This window comes from Acipenser ruthenus, chromosome 7, assembly GCF_902713425.1.
Source record: "Acipenser ruthenus chromosome 7, fAciRut3.2 maternal haplotype, whole genome shotgun sequence".
Taxonomy (NCBI): domain Eukaryota; kingdom Metazoa; phylum Chordata; class Actinopteri; order Acipenseriformes; family Acipenseridae; genus Acipenser; species Acipenser ruthenus.
The window spans coordinates 27,031,601-27,050,834 of record NC_081195.1 but is presented as its reverse complement, the minus strand read 5'-3'; the positions used below and the strand labels follow the sequence as shown (position 1 = coordinate 27,050,834).

General features: G+C 47.6%; 1 pseudogene; it reads right to left on the bottom strand.

The window, feature by feature from the left end:
* Positions 1–3,547: 3,547 nt before the first annotated feature.
* On the bottom strand, positions 3,548–17,056 carry LOC131737577 (hypoxia-inducible factor 1-alpha-like; annotated as a pseudogene).
* Between the last annotated feature and the right edge of the window lie 2,178 nt (positions 17,057–19,234).

Sequence of the window (19,234 nt, the reverse complement as noted above, 5' to 3'; positions counted from 1 at the left end):
GCAGGTTTGAATCCAGTCTATGTCATTTGCGGACTGTGACCAGGGGTTCCTAGGGGGTGGGGCACAATTGGGCGAGCGCCGCCAAGGTAGGGAGGGCTTCGGTCGGCAGGGAATCCGCGGTTCACCGCGCACCAGCCCTTTGTGTCTCCTGCGGTTCTGCAGTGCAGCCATCAGATCTGTGTTGTCCTCCGGCACTATAGGTCTGGTGGCCTTGCTGTGGATCTGCAGTACGAAAAATGACGGATTGGAAGGAGCGCGTGACAGCCTCCGTTTCCCGATACAAATAACAACTGGGGAGAAAACCGGGGTATAAAAACCATTGGCGACAATTAAATGTATTCAAAAAATAGATAATACTGTTAAAAAAATGAACAGCACTACAGCACTCACTAAAAAGGAAATAAGTAAAATAAGCTTAATAAACTGTTAAAATGTCATGTCTTGCTCATTAAAGTGTGCTGAGCTGCATCACGCTGTGGATCTGCTGGTTTGAAACTCTGAGCTGCTTCACGCTGTGGATCTGCTGGTTTGTAACTGAACTGCATCACGCTGTGGATCTGCTGGTTTGTAACTCTGAGCTGCATCACGCTGTGGATCTGCTGGTTTGTAACTGAGCTGCATCACGCTGTGGATCTGCTGGTTTGTAACTCTGAGCTGCATCACGCTGTGGATCTGCTGGTTTGTAACTCTGAGCTGCATCACGCTGTGGATCTGCTGGTTTGTAACTGAGCTGCATCACGCTGTGAATCTGCTGGTTTGTAACTGAGCTGCATCACGCTGTGGATCTGCTGGTTTGTAACTGAGCTGCATCACGCTGTGGATCTGCTGGTTTGTAACAGCTGCATCACGCTGTGGATCTGCTGGTTTGTAACTCTAAGCTGCATCACGCTGTGGATCTGCTGGTTTGTAACTGAGCTGCATCACGCTGTGGATCTGCTGGTTTGTAACAGCTGCATCACGCTGTGGATCTGCTGGTTTGTAACTCTAAGCTGCATCACGCTGTGGATCTGCTGGTTTGTAACTCTGAGCTGCATCACGCTGTGGATCTGCTGGTTTGTAATTCTGACCTGCATCACTCTGTGGATCTGCTGGTTTGAAACTCTGAGCTGCATCACTCTGTGGATCTGCAAATCGACTCAAACAAGCCCAGTACTGTGGTGTTGTTCACTCTACCCTGTCGACCCAGTCCCTTTACTTTCTATCTTTGCAAAACTCATCCTGGGTTCGAGCTCAGAAAGGAGGTACGAGGTACAGAGTCTCTCAACGTCAATACTGATCAATGCCATCGTTCTCAGTGACTGTGCAGTGGGTTGGTTGCTGGTGCTTTGCTGATCAGTGCCATCGTTCTCACTGACTGTGCAGCGGGTTGGTTGCTGGTGCTTTGCTGATCAGTGCCATCGTTCTCAGTGACTGTGCAGCGGGTTGGTTGCTCGTGCTTTGCTGATCAATGCCATCGTTCTCAGTGACTGTGCAGTGGGTTGGTTGCTCGTGCTTTGCTGATCAATGCCATCGTTCTCAGTGACTGTGCAGCGGGTTGGTTGCTCGTGCTTTGCTGATCAATGCCATCGTTCTCAGTGACTGTGCAGCGGGTTGGTTGCTCGTGCTTTGCTGATCAATGCCATCGTTCTCAGTGACTGTGCAGCAGGTTGGTTGCTCGTGCTTTGCTGATCAGTGCCATCGTTCTCAGTGACTGTGCAGCGGGTTGGTTGCTCGTGCTTTGCTGATCAGTGCCATCGTTCTCAGTGACTGTGCAGCGGGTTGGTTGCTCGTGCTTTGCTGATCAGTGCCATCGTTCTCAGTGACTGTGCAGCGGGTTGGTTGCTCGTGCTTTGCTGATCAATGCCATCGTTCTCAGTGACTGTGCAGCGGGTGGGTTGCTGGTGCTTTGCTGATCAGTGCCATCGTTCTCAGTGACTGTGCAGCGGGTTGGTTGCTCGTGCTTTGCTGATCAATGCCATCGTTCTCAGTGACTGTGCAGTGGGTTGGTTGCTGGTGCTTTGCTGATCAGTGCCATCGTTCTCAGTGACTGTGCAGTGGGTTGGTTGCTGGTGCTGTGCTGATCAATGCCATCGTTCTCAGTGACTGTGCAGTGGGTGGGTTGGTTGCTGGTGCTTTGCTGATCAGTGCCATCGTTCTCAGTGACTGTGCAGTGGGTTGGTTGCTTGTGCTTTGCTGATCAGTGCCATCGTTCTCAATGACTGTGCAGTGGGTTGGTTGCTGGTGCTTTGCTGATCAATGCCATCGTTCTCAGTGACTGTGCAGCGGGTTGCTGGTGCTGTGCTGATCAATGCCATCGTTCTCAGTGACTGTGCAGTGGGTGGGTTGGTTGCTGGTGCTTTGCTGATCAATGCCATCGTTCTCAATGACTGTGCAGCGGGTTGGTTGCTCGTGCTTTGCTGATCAGTGCCATCGTTCTCAGTGACTGTGCAGCAGGTTGGTTGCTCGTGCTTTGCTGATCAGTGCCATCGTTCTCAGTGACTGTGCAGTGGGTTGGTTGCTCGTGCTTTGCTGATCAGTGCCATCGTTCTCAGTGACTGTGCAGCAGGTTGCTGGTGCTGTGCTGATCAATGCCATCGTTCTCAGTGACTGTGCAGTGGGTTGGTTGCTCGTGCTTTGCTGATCAGTGCCATCGTTCTCAGTGACTGTGCAGCAGGTTGCTGGTGCTGTGCTGATCAGTGCCATCGTTCTCAGTGACTGTGCAGTGGGTTGGTTGCTGGTGCTGTGCTAATCAATGCCATCGTTCTCAGTGACTGTGCAGTGGGTTGGTTGCTGGTGCTTTGCTGATCAGTGCCATCGTTCTCAGTGACTGTGCAGCGGGTTGCTGGTGCTGTGCTGATCAGTGCCATCGTTCTCAGTGACTGTGCAGTGGGTTGGTTGCTGGTGCTGTGCTGATCAGTGCCATCGTTCTCAGTGACTGTGCAGCTGGTTGGTTGCTGGTGCTTTGCTGATCAATGCCATCGTTCTCAGTGACTGTGTGCAGTGGGTTGGTTGCTGGTGCTTTGCTGATCAGTGCCATCGTTCTCAGTGACTGTGTGCAGCGGGTTGGTTGCTCGTGCTTTGCTGATCAGTGCCATCGTTCTCAGTGACTGTGCAGTGGGTGGGTTGCTGGTGCTTTGCTGATCAATGCCATCGTTCTCAGTGACTGTGCAGCAGGTTGGTTGCTCGTGCTTTGCTGATCAGTGCCATCGTTCTCAGTGACTGTGCAGCGGGTTGCTGGTGCTGTGCTGATCAGTGCCATCGTTCTCAGTGACTGTGCAGCAGGTTGGTTGCTGGTGCTGTGCTGATCAGTGCCATCGTTCTCAGTGACTGTGCAGCGGGTTGGTTGCTCGTGCTTTGCTGATCAGTGCCATCATTCTCAGTGACTGTGCAGCGGGTTGCTGGTGCTGTGCTGATCAGTGCCATCGTTCTCAGTGACTGTGCAGCAGGTTGGTTGCTGGTGCTGTGCTGATCAGTGCCATCGTTCTCAGTGACTGTGCAGTTGGTTGGTTGCTGGTGCTTTGTGCTCAATGCCATCGTTCTCAGTTTATTCTCTGCTTTGGACCAGCAGCTATGCGAATGCAGCCGGGGAAGAGATATCCAAGCTGAGGAAAATCAAATGGAACAGGTGTTAATGAAACCTGTCGCTTTCTTATGGGTCTCTGTGGATAGCTCCGCCCACCCAATCCTAGCTCAGCTCCTAAACAGAGTGGTGAAAGCTGTTGTATAATTAACAAGGTTTCTCAATGAAGAACCAGTCAGGTACTCTAGAAGGGGCGGGATTCATTTCAGTGTGCTGTGAGCCCTGAAATAAACGTTGAAAAGTAGCAAGCTCAGTTGTAATCAACGTACTGCGGTGCTGCCAGGATTATCCAATTGAAACACGAGCTGCTGACCAATCCGAAGTTCAGCCAGGCAGTCCGAGTGATCAATCAGAGGGCGGGGTCAGTGGAACGTGTGGACGTGGTGGGTCCCGTCATCATCCAATCAGGCAGAGAGGTGGGTCTAGGAGGGCTTTTGAATCCAGAGGGCAGGACAGGAAACTGCTTATTAGGGGTGAGGAGAGAGGAGGAGGAGGAGGAGGAGGAGGAGAAGAGAGAGAGAGATGAACTGTTATTATCACACTGAAATGTTGCCCTTTCTTCAATGGTGCTACTACAGTATTAAACCAAAACTGTCAGGCATTTTCAAGACTGTCAGACAGTGAGCACAGGTCACTCCAATACAAGAATTTAACCACCCCCTGGATTGTGTTTCATCTGAGACCTGTGCTTCTCCCTTCTCCCCTCTCCCACACCTGCAGTGTCAATGAGTTCCTTTCACTGGCATGATAAGTCATACAAGTATTGCCAAAGATAATGTATTAAATGTACAAAAAATATTATATATATATATATATATATATATATATATATATATATATATATATATATATATATATATATAGTATTCACCCCCCTTGGACTTTTCCACATTAATTTATTTCATTGGGATTTTTACCATTTGATTTACACAACATACTTAACACTTTGAAGGTGCAAAATATTTTTAATCATGACACAAAAGTTAAATAAACAAAATAAAAAGACATTTGTATTCACCCCCCTGAGTCAATACTTGGTAGAAGCACCTTTGGCAGCAATTACAGCTTTTTGGGTAAGTCTCTACCAGCTTTGCACATCTGGATCCTGCAATTTTTGGTCGTTCTTCTTGGCAAAATTGCTCAAGCTCTGTCAAGTTGGATGGGGACCGTTGGTGAACAGCAATTTTTCAAGTCTTGCCACAGATTCTCAATCGGATTGAGGTCTGGGCTTTAACTGGGCCATTCTAAGACATTCAGGTTCTTGTTTTTAAACCACTCCAGTGTAGCTTTGACTGTGTGTTTAGGGTCATTGTCCTGCTGGAAGGTGAACCTCCGCCCCAGTCCCAGGTCTCTTGCAGACTGAAACAGGTTTTCCTCTAGAATTTCCCTGTATTTGGCTCCATCCATCTTGCCCTCAATCCTGACCAGTTTCCCAGTCCCTGCTGATGAAAAGCATCCCCATAACATGATGCTGCCACCACCATGCTTCACCGTGGGGATGGTGTTCTCAGGGTGATGAGCAGTGTTGGCTTTGCGCCACACATAGCGTTTTGCGCTAAGGCCAAAAGGCCAATTTTGGTCTCATCAGACCAGAGAACCTTTTTCCACGTTTGCTGTGTCTCCCACATGCCTTTTGGCAAAATCCAAACGGGATTTGATATGGTTTTTTTTCAGCAATGGCTTTCTTCTCGCCACTCTTCCATAAAGCCCAGCTTTGTGGAGCGTCCGGGTTATAGTTGTCCCATGGACGGTTTCTCCCATCTCAGCTGTGGATCTCTCCAGCTCCTTCAGAGTTACCATTGGCCTCTTGGTTGCTTCTCTGACTAATGCCCTCCTTACCTGGTCACTGAGTTTTGTTGGACGGCCTTCTCTAGGCAGAGTCGCGGTTGTGCCATATTCTTTCCATTTTTTAATAATGGATTTAACGGTGCTCCGGGGGATGTTCAAAGTTTGGGATATTTTTTTATAACCCAACCCTGATTGGTGCTTCTCCAGAACTTGATCCCGGACTTGTTTTGATAGCTCCTTGGTCTTAATGATGCTGTTTGTTTAGATTTGCTCTCTAACAAACTCTGGGACCTTCCAGAAACAGGTGTATTTAATCTGAGATCATGTGACACTTTAATTGCACACAGGTGGACTCCATTCAAGTAATTATGTGACTTCTGAAGGGAATTGGTTGTACCAGAGCTTATTTAGGGGTGTCACAGCAAAGGGGGTGAATACTTATGCAATCAAGACACTTCAGTTTTCTATTTGCAAATAATTTTGAAAAATATGTAGATTTTTTTTTTTCCCCACTTCGACATTATGGACTATTTTGTGTAGATCAGTGACTTAAAATCCTAATTAAATCCATTTTAATTCCAGGTTGTAACACTACAACATGTGGAAAAGTCCAAGGGGGGGGAATACTTATGCAAGTATATATATATATATATATATATATATATATATATATATATATATATATATATTATATTGATAGTGGTTAGGGCTCTGGACTCTTGGCCGGAGGGTCGTGGGTTCAATCCCAGGTGGGGGACATTGCTGCTGTACCCTTGAGCAAGGTACTTTACCTAGATAATATACCAGTACCAGTATCGAAAGGCCTCTACTCTGCACTTTGAATGAGGTGGCAGGAGTATCTCCTCTATCAGCAGTGTGCAGGATCTCTGTGTCTCTCCTCTATCAGCAGTGTGCAGGATCTCTGTGTCTCTCCTCTATCAGCAGTGTGCAGGATCTCTGTGTCTCTCCTCTATCAGCAGTGTGCAGGATCTCTGTGTATCTCCTCTATCAGCAGTGTACAGGATCTCTGTGTCTCTCCTCTATCAGCAGTGTACAGGATCTCTGTGTCTCTCCTCTATCAGCAGTGTGCAGGATCTCTGTGTATCTCCTCTATCAGCAGTGTGCAGGATCTCTGTGTATCTCCTCTATCAGCAGTGTGCAGGATCTCTGTGTCTCTCCTCTATCAGCAGTGTGCAGGATCTCTGTGTCTCTCCTCTATCAGCAGTGTGCAGGATCTCTGTGTCTCTCCTCTATCAGCAGTGTGCAGGATCTCTGTGTCTCTCCTCTATCAGCAGTGTGCAGGATCTCTGTGTCTCTCCTCTATCAGCAGTGTGCAGGATCTCTGTGTCTCTCCTCTATCAGCAGTGTGCAGGATCTCTGTGTCTCTCCTCTATCAGCAGTGTACAGGATCTCTGTGTCTCTCCTCTATCAGCAGTGTACAGGATCTCTGTGTCTCTCCTCTATCAGCAGTGTGCAGGATCTCTGTGTATCTCCTCTATCAGCAGTGTGCAGGATCTCTGTGTATCTCCTCTATCAGCAGTGTGCAGGATCTCTGTGTCTCTCCTCTATCAGCAGTGTGCAGGATCTCTGTGTCTCTCCTCTACCAGCAGTGTGCAGGATCTCTGTGTCTCTCTATCAGCAGTGTGCAGGATCTCTGTGTATCTCCTCTATCAGCAGTGTGCAGGATCTCTGTGTATCTCTCAGCAGTGTGCAGGATCTCTGTGTATCTCCTCCATCAGCAGTGTGCAGGATCTCTGTGTCTCTCCTCTATCAGCAGTGTGCAGGATCTCTGTATCTATCAGCAGTGTGCAGGATCTCTGTGTATCATCTATATCAGCAGTGTGCAGGATCTCTGTGTATCTCCTCTATCAGCAGTGTGCAGGATCTCTGTGTATCTCCTCTATCAGCAGTGTGCAGGATCTCTGTGTATCTCCTCTATCAGCAGTGTGCAGGATCTCTGTGTATCTCCTCTATCAGCAGTGTGCAGGATCTCTGTGTATCTCCTCTATCAGCAGTGTGCAGGATCTCTGTGTATCTCCTCTATCAGCAGTGTGCAGGATCTCTGTGTCTCTCCTCTATCAGCAGTGTGCAGGATCTCTGTGTCTCTCCTCTATCAGCAGTGTGCAGGATCTCTGTGTATCTCCTCTATCAGCAGTGTGCAGGATCTCTGTGTCTCTCCTCTATCAGCAGTGTGCAGGATCTCTGTGTCTCTCCTCTATCAGCAGTGTGCAGGATCTCTGTGTATCTCCTCTGTCAGCAGTGTGCAGGATCTCTGTGTATCTCCTCTATCAGCAGTGTGCAGGATCTCTGTGTATCTCCTCTATCAGCAGTGTGCAGGATCTCTGTGTATCATCTATATCAGCAGTGTGCAGGATCTCTGTGTATCTCCTCTATCAGCAGTGTGCAGGATCTCTGTGTATCTCCTCTATCAGCAGTGTGCAGGATCTCTGTGTATCTCCTCTACCAGCAGTGTGCAGGATCTCTGTGTATCTCCTCTGTCAGCAGTGTGCAGGATCTCTGTGTATCTCCTCTATCAGCAGTGTGCAGGATCTCTGTGTATCTCCTCCATCAGCAGTGTGCAGGATCTCTGTGTCTCTCCTCTATCAGCAGTGTGCAGGATCTCTGTGTATCTCTATCAGCAGTGGGGCTCACATTTTAGGGCCCCCTACTTATTGTCCCATAATTCGAACACTGGCTGTGTGTGTGTGAAGGTGGGGGGGTGAGTACCGTTTCTTGGCGGGGTGTGTGTGTGTGTCTGTGTGTGTGTGTGTATCTGTGTGAGTGTGTGCGTGTGTGCGTGTGTGAGTACCGTTTCTTGGCGGGGTGTGTGTGTGTGTGTATCTGTGTGAGTGTGTGAAGGGGGGGCGAGTACCGTTTCTTGGCTGTGTGTGTGTGTATCTGTGTGCGTGTGTGAGTGTGTGAGTACCGTTTCTTGGCTGTGTGTGTGTGCGTGTGTGTGTGTGTGTGTGTATCTGTGTGAGTGTGTGCGTGTGTGTGTGTATCTGTGTGAGTGTGTGCGTGTGTGAAGGGGGGGTGAGTACCGTTTCTTGGCTGTGTGTGTGTGCGTGTGTGTGTGTGTGTATCTGTGTGAGTGTGTGCGTGTGTGTGTGTATCTGTGTGAGTGTGTGCGTGTGTGCGTGTGTGAAGGGGGGGTGAGTACCGTTTCTTGGCGGGGTGTGTGTGTGTGTGTGTGCGTGTGTGTGTGTATCTGTGTGAGTGTGTGCGTGTGTGTGTGTGTATCTGTGTGAGTGTGTGCGTGTGTGAAGGGGGGGTGAGTACCGTTTCTTGGCGGTGTGTGTGTGTGTGTGTGTGTGTGTGTGTGTGTGTATCTGTGTGAGTGTGTGCGTGTGTGTGTGTGTATCTGTGTGAGTGTGTGAAGGGGGGGTGAGTACCGTTTCTTGGCTGTGTGTGTGTGTGTGTGTGTGTATCTGTGTGCGTGTGTGAGTGTGTGAGTACCGTTTCTTGGCTGTGTGTGTGTGTGTGTGTGTATCTGTGTGAGTGTGTGCGTGTGTGTGTGTGTGTATCTGTGTGAGTGTGTGAGTGTGTGAAGGGGGGGTGAGTACCGTTTCTTGGCTGTGTGTGTGTGTGTGTGTGTATCTGTGTACGTGTGTGAGTGTGTGAGTACCGTTTCTTGGCTGTGTGTGTGTGTGTGTGTGTGTGTGTGTATCTGTGTGAGTGTGTGCGTGTGTGTGTGTGTGTATCTGTGAGTGTGTGAGTGTGTGAAGGGGGGGTGAGTACCGTTTCTTGGCTGTGTGTGTGTGTGTGTGTGTATCTGTGTACGTGTGTGAGTGTGTGAGTACCGTTTCTTGGCTGTGTGTGTGTGCGTGTGTGTGTGTGTATCTGTGTGAGTGTGTGCGTGTGTATCTGTGTGAGTGTGTGCGTGTGTGAAGGGGGGGTGAGTACCGTTTCTTGGCGGTGCCGCTGCGGGGGGGCTCTGGCTCTGGAAGTCATCGTCCATCGAGATGTAGGGGGCCAGCATGTCCAGATCGAGACCTTCACACTCCTGAAACAGAAACACCCACACATCACTACACTGAGACACACAGGACACTGCACTGAAACACACACATCACTACACTGAGACACACAGGACACTGCACTGAAACACACACATCACTACACTGAGACACACAGGACACTGCACTGAAACACACACATCACTACACTGAGACACACAGGACACTGCACTGAAACACACACATCACTACACTGAGACACACAGGACACTGCACTGAAACACACACATCACTACACTGAGACACACAGGACACTGCACTGAAACACACACATCACTACACTGAGACACACAGGACACTGCACTGAAACACACACATCACTACACTGAGACACACAGGACACTGCACTGAAACACACATCACAACATTGAAACACAGAGACAGACACCTCTGTGTGGTTAGCTGCTGTACTTCTATATAGTATTATTATTATTATTATTATTATTATTTACTTCTTAGCAGACGCCCCTATCCAGGGCGACTTACAATTGTTACAAGATATCACATTATTTTTACATACAATTACCCATTTATACAGTTGGGTTTTTACTGGAGCAACCTAGGTAAAATACCTTGCTCAAGGGTACAGCAGCAGTGTCCCCCACCGGGGATTGAACCCACGACCCTCTGGTCAAGAGTCCAGAGCCCTAACCACTACTCCAGACTGCTGCCCACAGCAAGGCTCTGCCCAGCACACAGCAGGCAATACCAGAACACTTGATTAAAACTTGGGTAGCTGCTGTAGTTCTGTCCAGGGTTTTACAGTGTTATATCACAAGCACTGCCCTGTGTAGAGTACAGTGCAGGTAGATTAGATCTTTACTCTACACAGGGCTTTACAGTGTTGAAGGGTTAAAAGGAACATCAATGCTGGTTCTGTATAGAAGGCACTGATATCAATGCTGGTTCTGTATAGAAGGCACTGATATCAATGCTGGTTCTGTGTAGAAGGCACAGATATCCCTGCTGGTTCTGTGTAGAAGGCACAGATTTAAACCTGTACCTGTTTTCGGGTACAGAAGGTAAGTGAAGATAAAATGTATCTGTTCTCTCACGAGGAACATTCTGTGAGAAATGCATCCTCCATCCATCCATCCATCCATTATCATTAACCGCGTACTCCTTTACAGGGTCACGGTGAGCCGGAGCCTAACCCGGCATACACAGGGCGCAAGGAGAGACTACACCCTGGACAGGACGCCAGTCCATCGCAGGGCACCACACACACACACACACTCACACAGAGGGCAATTTAGAGTGACCAATCAACCTGGACAGCATGTCTTTGGACTGTGGGAGAAAATCCACGCAAACACGGGGAGAACATGCAAACTCCACACAGACAGTACCCTAGGATTCGAACCTAGGACCCTGGCGCTGTGAGGCAGCAGCGCTAACCACTACAACACCGTGCCGCCCCGGTAATGCATCCTGTTCTATTGAAATAGTTTGTGGTCTTGACCATATAAGGTATTACTCCCTGAGTGAATGCTGGGCCCCCGAGGGGGAAAGAGAATGACCTCAGATGTAGCAGAACCCATCTGCTTTATCATATTAGAACTGTGTGTTAAAATGCATAGCTACAGGAGTGACGTAATGCCATAGAGCTGCACCTATAGAAACGAGGAGGTTTCCCCAGACTGTCAATCTCCAGGTTGCTGTGAGGAGTCCTCCCAGGTCAGGTGATCAATTATCTTGTAACTGTTGAAGCTAGAGGACTAATATTTCACATCTAGAGAAATACTTGCAATAAACTGTGTTGGTTTTGTTCCATCAGTAACCGTGGATATCATTGGTTCAAGACTTATTGATATTTAATAGTTCATATTAAATAACTTAATAAACAGGGCTTAGGATATTTGATATTGGCTAACTATGAATAATACCACAACCCTACAGCATGGTCCTGTCAGCATTGCCCTGGGTACAGGAGAGTACAGCGAGGCTCTGCCCAGCACACAGCAGGCAATGCCAGCGCAGTGAATCTCACAACTGTATACAGACACCATGCTGTGCAGCTGCTGTAGTTCTATGCAGGGTTCACACAGTGTTATTCAGTGCTAGCTCTGTGTGGGACTAACACTCGTTACCCAGGGTGCAGTCGTGGGCGGAGCCTCGCCCTCCTTCCTCACGGCGAAGAATTTCTCAACCTCGTCCATATGGAAAGAGAGGCTGTAACTCTGAGAGGGGATGGGAGTAGGGTTAGCAGTTATATTAACAAAACAGAACAAATGGTCCAATTTACTCCCATTCAACACATCCAAATGCCTCCCACAAAAATGCCTCTACAAATCGACTTTCCCATCTAAAGCCCTTTATAAAGATTTTAACAGGACCATGTGAAAGAGACTAACTGCAGCATAGCGGGGGCACAGACACCCAGCAGCTCAAACTAGAGGAGCCTGGTCAGTGAGCGAGCCTGGTCAGTGAGTGAGGCTGGTCAGTGAGCGAGCCTGGTCAGTGAGCGAGCCTGGTCAGTGAGCGAGCCTGGTCAGTGAGCGAGGCTGGTCAGTGAGCGAGGCTGGTCAGTGAGCGAGCCTGGACCCCAACACAACATTGAATCAGAAACACTGCAGGAAACCCAATGATTCAGTGACAGACATTTCCACTGGAAGTCTCTGAGTCTCAGTGTCTCCGCTGTAAATTCAATGACAGACGTTTATACTCTAAGTATATAGAAATACTGAAACTTAATAAATTCAAAGGCAAACGTTTCGACTAGAAGTAGTCTATTTCAATATCTTTCAGAATTGAAAAACGTTTGTCAAGAATTGATGAGGCGTCTCAGTGTTTCGAAAGGTATAGAAAGCTTCCCTATGTGTGGGGGCTCCAAACAAAGTTTATTATTCATATATTTCAATGGCCGGCTTGCAGCAGTCTGTGTGACATCATAAAGAATCCAGAGGTCTCCACAGCAAGGTTTAATCCATAGAACAAGAATCAATGACTCAACTCCCTCTCCCTCTCCCCGTCTCTCTCTGCGATTAACTTTACTCACTGAGAGCCCTAGTGTACCCTCCCTCTCTCCCCGTCTACCCACCTCTCCTCTATCCCCCCCATCTCTCCCCCTCCCTCTCTGGTTAGCGCTTCGTTAGCGTGTTCAGTGCACATGGACTCACTGGTGTGAGGGAGGGTCTGGTCTCCATGGCGACGGGGTCGAAGATGGGGGCGAGGAGCTGCCGCAGCTCTGGGGTGCAGAGGTCCTGGGGGGCCGCAGGGGGGGGGAGGAGCCCCGAGCAGGCAGGAAAGAGAACATCTTCAGCTCAGAGGAGTCTGGAGAGAGAGAGAGAAAGAAAAAGAGCCTCTCTGATCACTGCAGTTAAATGGTTAATATTCACCTGACCCCTATGCAACTGCACTGAGAAAATCATACAATACAGCAGGGCAGGGGCAGGCGAGTGTATTCTGTACCTGTGAGTGGTTCCACACTGTCCCCTGCGGAGGGCGCTAGCTGGGTCAGCTCCTCCGGGCTCTCCTTCAGTTTGAGGAACACCGCTGCACTTGTCTCCATGGCAACACTGTCAGGCTCAGACTTGGGGGTCAGGGGTCGCTCCATCTGCTCAACTGAGAACACGACCCCCGAGTCCTGCACCCCACTGAGAGAGAGAGAGGGGGGACGGGACAGGGGCTGATAAAAACCCACACACAGTTCACATGCAAAGATACAGAGAGACACACACACACACATACACTAACGGGTTCAGAGGTGAGGGGTCACTACCGGAGGATGAAGTTGATGCACACCACGGCCTCGGGCAGGGTGCTCTTGCTGCTGTAGAGGACAGTGGCCTGAGTCTCGGCCCACACGAAGCCGCCATGCTTGACCAGGAAGCGATAGTGACCAGTGCAGACCTGCCCCTTCAACAGCACTGCGGGGGGAGAGGTCAGGTCACGTGTGGGCTACTTTCATTTTCTTTCCTTTCTATGTTGATTTCTTTATTTTTCTTTTACTCCCTTTCTCTCTCCACTCCATTCCCTTCTTTCCCTCTCTCTCGTTCCTCTCTGCTTGCTGCACAGCACACTCTCCCTCCTCTCTGCTTGTTGCACAGTACTCTCCCTCCTCTCTCGTTCCTCTCTGCTTGCTGCACAGCACACTCTCCCTCCTCTCTGCTTGTTGCACAGTACTCTCCCTCCTCTCTCGTTCCTCTCTGCTTGTTGCACACAGTACACTCTCCCTCCTCTCTCTCCCTCCTCTCTGCTTGCTGCACAGCACACGCTCCCTCCTCTCTCCCTCCTCTCTACTTGTTGCACAGTACTCTCCCTCCTCTCTCGTTCCTCTCTGCTTGTTGCACACAGTACACTCTCCCTCCTCTCTGCTTGTTGCACAGTACACTCTCCCTCCTCTCTCGTTCCTCTCTGCTTGTTGCACAGCACACTCTCCCTCCTCTCTCTCGTTCCTCTCTGCTTGTTGCACAGTACACTCTCCCTCCTCTCTGCTTGCTGCACAGCACACTCTCCCTCCTCTCTCGTTCCTCTCTGCTTGCTGCACACAGCACACTCTCCCTCCTCTCTCATTCCTCTCTGCTTGTTGCACAGCACTCTCCCTCCTCTCATTCCTCTCTGCTTGCTGCACAGCACTCTCCCTCCTCTCTCGTTCCTCTCTGCTTGTTGCACACAGCACACTCTCCCTCCTCTCTCATTCCTCTCTGCTTGTTGCACAGCACTCTCCCTCCTCTCATTCCTCTCTGCTTGCTGCACACAGTACACTCTCCCACCTCTCTGCTTGTTGCACACAGTACACTCTCCCTCCTCTCTCCCTCCTCTCTGCTTGCTGCACTCTCCCTCCTCTCTCATTCCTCTCTGCTTGCTGAACAGTACTCTCCCTCCTCTCTCTCGTTCCTCTCTGCTTGCTGCACAGTGCACTCTCCCTCCTCTCTCTCGTTCCTCTCTGCTTGCTGCACAGTGCACTCTCCCTCCTCTCTCTCGTTCCTCTCTGCTTGTTGCACAGCACACTCTCCCTCCTCTCTCTCGTTCCTCTCTGCTTGCTGCACAGTGCACTCTCCCTCCTCTCTCTCGTTCCTCTCTGCTTGTTGCACAGTACTCTCCCTCCTCTCTCTCGTTCCTCTCTGCTTGCTGCACAATGCACTCTCCCTCCTCCCTGCTCCTCTCTGCTGGTGTTGGGGTTTGTGGTTGTGGTTCAGCTCACCTCTCGTCACACTGAGTGAAGCACAGGTCCATGCTGTGCTGGCTCAGGAAGGCGCTCCTGTCCAGGGGGAAGTCGATGCGTGAGGGGTCAGGGATGGGCTCACACAGCACAGTGAGGCAGGTGAGGAGGGGCTCCGCAGAGCTGTACGTGTGGATGTGTCCCGAACACTGCAGCACCTGGAGAGAGAGAGCGAGAGAGAGAGACAGAGAGACAGAGAGACAGAGAGACAGAGAGAGCGAGCGAGAGAGCAAGAGCGAGAGAGGTGGGTTATTTGTTTTGATAGACAGACAAGAGGGGTTAAAATAAATGACCTATTGTCATATTTAACCCATTCAACAGTGCTTCATAATTTGGCTTTCTGTTTTTCTGTGTTTAATAATTTAGTTTAATAAATCGTTTTTTTGGGGGGGCTTTCGCTTTGTATATACTGTATGAAATTATTCTTTCCGGTTACTTTCCAAAATTCTGGGCTGTTTTTCTGTCACACTATGTGTAATAAGTGGACAGTACCTGCACGCTTGTCCCTTCTTTCCTTTGCTGTCTTCCACAACGATATCCTCATGGCCACGGACACATTCTTCTGAAGTTTGTGTGTCTTGGCATTTTTTTTTTTTAGATTTCACCACAATTTGCAATTGTTTTAAATTCCACAAGCGTGTACATCCTCACTATCTAACGGCAATATATCTTTAAATCTCAGAAGCAAGAACAATCCTCAGTTTCTAACTGTAATCTCGTTTTAAATCTCGCAAGCATGTGCAATTCTACAATAGAAATGTAGGAAGTTGCTGCCACTCAGTAGTTGGGGTGGGTTTAAAGTATTCAGAACGAATGGATGATAAATACAATCTGGTACTGGCTTTATGGTCAGTACTTTGCATCCTGCTCACCTGATGGCTGAGAGTGCCCTCTGCTGGTCAGAGACAGGCACAGTGTAGTTAGGGGTCAGTGTGAGGTTAGGGGTCAGGGGTGTCACTACCTTCCATGCTGCTGATTTGCAGCTGAGGGTGCGCCCCCTGCTGGTCAGGGTGCTCTTCATCCTCAGGAAGAAACTCCTCTCAGTGTGAACATCCTGGGACTGCTTCTTACCAACACCTGCCAATACATACAGAGACCTGCCAATACACACACACAGACCTGTCAATACATACAGAGACCTGTCAATACACACACACAGACCTGTCAATACATACAGAGACCTGCCAATACAGACACACAGACCTGTCAATACATACAGAGACCTGTCAATACACACACACAGACCTGTCAATACATACAGAGACCTGTCAATACACACACACAGACCTGTCAATACATACAGAGACCTGACAATACACACACACAGACCTGTCAATACATACAGAGACCTGTCAATACACACACACAGACCTGTCAATACATACAGAGACCTGCCAATACACACACACAGACCTGTCAATACATACAGAGACCTGTCAATACACACACACAGACCTGTCAATACATACAGAGACCTGCCAATACAGACACACAGACCTGTCAATACATACAGAGACCTGTCAATACACACACACAGACCTGTCAATACATACAGAGACCTGTCAATACACACACACAGACCTGTCAATACATACAGAGACCTGTCAATACACACACACAGACCTGTCAATACATACAGAGACCTGTCAATACACACACAGACCTGTCAATACATACAGAGACCTGCCAATACACACACAGACCTGTCAATACATACAGAGACCTGCCAATACACACACACAGACCTGCCAATACATACAGAGACCTGTCAACACACAGAGACACGCACAGACACCTGTCACTACATACAGATCTGTCAAGACACACAGACCTGTCAATACATCACCCTGTCAATACACACACAGACCCTAACCCTAACCCTCACAGTGTCTTCTCCCCTCCCCTCCGATCCCCTCTCTCACGCTGTCTGGGTGTCAGGATGTCTCTCAACTCCTCCTGGTCACAGGGGTGGATGAAATCAAACACACTCTGCCCAACCAGGTCCAGCTGCAACACAAACACAAAACAACACTGTGAGACGCAATACAACACAACACTGAGACACAATAGACTCCAACACTGAGACACAATACAACACAACACTGAGACAATACAATACAGCACTGAGAAAATAAAATCCAATCCAACACTGAGACAATACAACACAACACCGAGACACAATACAATCCAACAAACAATACAATACGGCACTGTGAACTCGATATAGCACTGTCCCAAATTCAAGCTTCTCCTTCACATTAAATTGGTGAGTAAACTAAAACTGTAGCGAACGTTTGTGACGCATCAAAACCCATCGTGTCTTTTTTTTTTTTTTTTTTAGAAGTACTGAAAGTTTGAGGAATTGCTAAAAAGCTCAGGTTTTACTAGTTTGCTTACAAATTAACTCAGCCTATTGGTAGTTCGAAATGATTGTTTTAATAACATTTAAAAGGAACTTTTCTCTGTTGGATTTTACCATGAGGATCCAACCTAAACACTTTCTCACTGAACTGTGTTGTTCTGCCTCATTGTAACACCAGTGAAAAAATAAACCAGCAAACAACGAGAATTCAGCCTTCGCTACTTCAAAAAAAATGCAGTAAGCCATCTAAGCCCTTGATACATTTCATTATAACATAACAGTAAATATCAAAATGAAATATTTTCTAAAATGGATAGGACTTCAGTCAGTTCTACACAAACTGATTTCACTGCCTTTTTAACCCGACAAACAGAATTGTCTTTATTGATTGTATTTACTTATTTTTGCAACGTTGTGTGATCATTCTTACTCATCTCCTGTTTTTTTTAGGTTGATTATTTTGTTGTACTGTGGATTACATCGTATTACTGTGGTATGAAAGGCACTCTATAGATAATTACACTTTTAAAATACATTTTAAAAGCAGCTAACACACTTTCACAGATGAGCAGCACGCTTCAACAAGTCAGGCGGTCGGTTGCATTTATTCTTTATCCGGCTATAATCTTCTTAGTCTGTCGTCTTGGCTTTTTTTACCTAAAGAAAATCCATCAATTGATTAATCAGAAAGGGCTTTCCGAATCTCGGTTTTTTTAAAAGAAAAAAAAAAAAATTATGAGTAATGATGAACAGGAAATGTCAAAACCCAGCACATTGATGAATAGAGTCCAGTGTGTGCAGCGTAACCTGATCTGAAGAAACAAGCCTTTTAACTTTCACTTCACACACACTGACACACACACACACACACACTGTGAATACACACAGACAGGCAGAGACGAGGGGAGAGGGAGAGACCGGGGTTAGATACAACACACACACACACACACACACACACACACACTGACACACACACCACCGCAGCCGGACGGAATGTTCTTCAAACACGGCGTCCTTAACACAAACTGAAAACAACATGAGGGCACCCGCGCCGCTTCAACTCCGTGCGCGGCATGAGTACAGACAAAAACAGTGGACTGAAAAAAAAAAAAAAAAAAAATTTTTATATATATATATTAAAACAAACGAATACTAGTATATATAAAATACAAAAAGGTGTTATTTGGGATTGCTGTTATAAGGGTACAGTGTGTACAATGCAGGCCAGCTGGCAGCTGTAGACACATGGATTATATTATAAACAGCACACACAGCCCTTGCACAGCGAGTTCCCATTCACATCGCCAGACAGCGACACGGCGTTTGCACGCACGTTCGTTTGTGTTTACCGTGCAAATATCTAGCCATTTAAACGAGCCTGCCAACTCGTGTGTGTGGTTTGTTTAACAAGACTAAACTTCACACCCTCCCTCTCCCTCGACTCAGCGCTAATAAACTATACTTTTTTCAACCGTGATTATAATCTGCAAATAAAAAAAAAGAAGTTGCAAAACTGACGTCTCAATTCTTAATCTAGAGATTTGACGCCAGCGTGCTCTCACTAGTATTGTTGTTGTTAATTTAGGGCATCGTAATAACCAGCATGTCACTTCATGAAATATCCAGGGAAAAACACACAGCATGAAATAGGACATCAACATACAGAAAATAAACACATAACATAATTTATCACTCACAGATATGTTTTAAATATAGTCGTATTAATGTTATTTACCTGAGAGACGAATGCCCTTAACTAACGGGTAATACGATTAAGAATGTTTCCCATGTTATATTTTAAAAACATTCTCGGGTGTGTTGCGAGTGATGTGTGACGTTCTTTCTAAATTAATTCCATTATAATTTGTTCACAGAAAGAGTTCGCGGGACTGTTCTATTAACTTTAACGACTGGGGGGTAGGAGAGACGAGCAAATCGCGGTGCTGGAGGATCATTGCACCCCAGATTTGTATACTATAAACAAAACAAAACAAATACGAAGGATTCTAGTAAGAAATGGTCCGATTGCGGGCCTGCTTGAGTTTAACCCTCCTCTGAATAAAGAGAGAAGTACAGTGAAGCACTCTCAACAGTATGGAGTGCGTTTACTGCAGCATTCCCCGGTACTGCGTCCCGGCTTTTTCTACTGCTTTAGTTCAGCTCTGCAAACAACTTTGTAAACTTAAAGGGGTGCAATGGTACGCGCATGGTCAGATAGTACAATCACACTGAGGAGAACGCGAGCCAGCAGCCTCAGCACAGTTCCGTGCATTAATATTATTAAACCCGTATCTCCATTAGATATACGTCTTTGTTAATGTTATTTCATTCAAATCCATCAGTCA